Source organism: Octopus bimaculoides, chromosome 6 (genome assembly GCF_001194135.2).
Source record: "Octopus bimaculoides isolate UCB-OBI-ISO-001 chromosome 6, ASM119413v2, whole genome shotgun sequence".
Classification (NCBI taxonomy): Eukaryota; Metazoa; Mollusca; class Cephalopoda; order Octopoda; family Octopodidae; genus Octopus; species Octopus bimaculoides.
The window spans coordinates 90405999-90409475 of NC_068986.1; the positions used below are offsets into that span (position 1 = coordinate 90405999).

At 39.7% G+C, this 3477-nt stretch overlaps 1 protein-coding gene across 1 annotated transcript in view; it reads right to left on the bottom strand.

Annotated features, from left to right (window-relative positions):
- LOC106869806 (uncharacterized) overlaps nt 1–3477 on the bottom strand; it is a 14507-nt gene that overhangs the window by 1556 nt on the left and 9474 nt on the right. The gene's annotated exons all lie outside the window — the stretch shown is intronic.

Below are 3477 nucleotides of genomic sequence, written 5' to 3' on the forward strand. Positions count from 1 at the left end.
TGAATTCAACACAATAAGTTATTAAAAAAAAAATCCCTGAGATGGGTTTCCATAACCATCTCAAGGAGGATTTGAATTCAACACAATAAGTTATTAAAAAAAAAATCCCTGAGATGGGTTTCCATAACCATCTCAAGGAGGATTTGAATTCAACATAATAAGTTATCTAAATGCTTGGTGACTTTGTACTGTGAACCCGTTGATTATAGCTCTCTGCTTATAATTAGTCAGACTGAACTAGAGAATGTCAAGTACTTGGTCAGGGACCCAGAAAATTACACATGTTGGCCATGAATACAGAGCAGACTTCGTAGCAGGATGCGGAATATCTTCACATCTTCGGTCAAGATGATTGTTGATTCTCTGTCGACTCAGCTAGCTGTGAGTTTGTCGAAAAACCACACATTTTGAATGAGTCATAGAATATCAAACTCTGAAATGAAGATCTATCATAAGTTAATCCCAATTCTAACGTCTCCTAACCTTAACCTAAACTCATACAACTCTAATAAATTCGATCATGGCCTTTTTGGGGACTAAAGATTGCAGCAACTAAACATCACAGCCTTTATAAATTCGTATAGAAAAGATAGAGTTCTATAATTATCTCTAACGTAATACTTCTTAATTAATCAGTGGATTAATTATCTAACTAGAAATATTCTTTTATAGAAAGGACATGTAAAATGTACTTAAAGTTTAAGAAAAGACGATTTTATTCTATCCGGTGAGATTCATAGACCAATGAGGGACCCTCTACGTGGCCGCTTGATTTAATAGAAATAGCAGCTAAATTTCCATTAAAAAATCACATTCCGCCGTCTAAAAATAGACTGGATGACCAAGCTTGTACAAATTTGAACGCAAATTTGCTATGGCAGAGATGTCCTGAGACTAAACAATCACTTGTATTTTTCATCTGTCGTAGATCCTCTGAGTATCTGCACCGGGAATGGTACCCTCCAAGGAGCAGGCGTAAGCAAGGTATTTTGTGAAAACCAACAGTTTCCCATGCATGTCTCCACCTCTCCACGTCACTGATGTTGTTTAAAGGAGAGGTAAGTTAACACAGCTTCGGGCCAGTATCGTCGCTGGCGTTAGAATCAGAAGGCGGAGAACCGCCCTTCAGTGTTTGATATGCTCTCTGCCGCTCTGAATTCAAATGCCATCGAGGCGAACTTTTCCTTTCATCCCTCTGGGATCAATAAAATAAAGTACCAGTCTTGTACTGGGGTCAATGATATCGATTAACAACCTCCCTAAAATTCTTGGCCTTGTTCCTAAATGATCAAACACGACAATTTATCTGCCTCATTTTTCAATCCTTATAGAGTCCACCTCGTATGAGAAACATTGCATGCGACACCAAAATTATTCCACTAGTCCACTGCTCTGGGCTGGTAGGTTTTGTGGCTGTGTGGTAAGGAACTTGCTTTCCAACCACATGGCTCCGGGTTCAGTCCATCTGTGAGTGTGTGTGTGTGTGATTGTTTTCTACCACCGCTTGACAATAGGTCTTAGTGTGTTTACGTCCTCGTAACTTAGTGGTTCAGTAAAAAATTGCCGATAAAATATACCAGGCTTAAAGAAATAAGTACTGTGGTTGGTTCGATCTACTAAAAGTTCTTGGAGGCAGTGCCCCAACATGACCGCAGTCTAATGACTGAAACAAATAAAAGATAACTTTTGAAAGGCAGAGCTGACCTCAGCGGGATTTGAACCAAGGGAATCAGAACAAATATTTTAAGTTATTAACAGAAGCTCTAACGACTCTGTTAATTAGCTACCTGGGCCTAAACAACAGCCTCGAAAATGAATCTAATTAATTAATTAAATGTATGAAATGTGTTGTTAATATGATTATAGTTTGACGGATTATCATTAATTTCATCTTCTGGGATAAGGCGTTCCTGTTAATTTCCACATTTATAAAGGTGATTGATCGGTAGAATCAGTAGGGTAACGCCAAAAATGTATTTTGGGTGGAGGAGGGGGTTAACAGAAATCGATAGAGCAGCCGGAGAAAAGGCTTTGTGGTATGTAGTTACGTCTCTTTCAGTTTTGAGTTCAAATCACGCAGAGTTTGAGATTTACGTTTCACTCTCTCGCGGGATCGATAAAATAAATACTAGTTGTTGCAATTGGTGCCTAACCCCAAGTCATCTCTGAACGAATAAATCTCTGATCAAAGGCGTTCCTTCCCCGACAATCCCAGCAGCTGTTATTTTAGATGGAGCATACGTACCTAGGACTATATAATCTAATGTATCCTTCTTATTTTTTAAAGACGGGTAGGGTGTAATTAAAAGAAATTTAGTTAAATTTTGGCATAAGGCCAGCAAGTTTTGGGGAAGGGATAAGTCAATTACATCGACCCAGTGCTCAACTGGTACTTATTTTATCGACCCCGAAACGATGAAAGGCAAATTAGAAAGAAATTTGACTGCAATTTTTAGCGGGTCAAGCGACTGAGTGCTGGGGTCGATCAACTCCTTCACTCCGATTTGTGGACTTGGGCTTTAGCCAAAAATCTTTATTTACACTATGCTTCGATGGATTTGATCTCCGATCGAAACATAAATGCTAAAACATATTTTATCCCTGAAGATAAGGTGCTACATACAACGGAAGTACAATAATTGTAAGAAATCTACGCGGAAACATCTTAGAATCCAATAACTTTTCTTCATTAATATTTGTTTTTAAATGCGGCGAGCTGGCAGAAACGTTAGCACGCAGGGCAAAATGATTAGAGGTATTTCGTCTGTTTTTACTTTCTGAGTTCAAATTCCGCCGAGGTCGACTTTGCCTTTCATTCTTTCGGAGTCGATAAATTAAGTACCAGTTGTGTACTGGGATCGATCTAATCGACTGGTCACCCCCACCAAAAAAATTCGGGCTTAGTGCCTAGAGTAGAAAAGAATATTTGTTTGTCTTTAAGGCGGTGAGTTGGAAAATCGTTAGCACGCTGGAGAAAATGCTTAACAGCATTCCGTCTGTCTGTATGCTCTGAGTTCAAATTTCGCCGCGGTTGACTTTGCCTTTCCCCCCTTTCAGGCTCGATAAAATAAGTACTAGTTGAGCACTGGGGTCAGTGTAATCGATTTACCCCTGCCCCGAAGTTGCTGGTTTTGTGGCAAAATTTGAAATCAATATTTGTTTATCTTTTAAATTTTGACCCATGGCACAAGTAAAGCGGTGTGGTTATGAAGCTCGCCTTGTAGTCACGTGGTTTCGATACCCAGGGCAAGTGTTTTCTACGAGACTTGCTCTAGGTGTTTTGTACTATAGTTGCGGGTGGTCAACGCTTTTTGAGTGGATTTGAAAGACAGGAACTGTGTGGAAGCTCGTTGTACAAACACACACACACGCGCGCGCGCACATACACATATGGGGATATGTGTGCGTCTTGTGTTTGCGTTTGTTACCCCAACGCTCGACAACTGATACTGGTTGATTTGTTTGTTTAATTGTCTC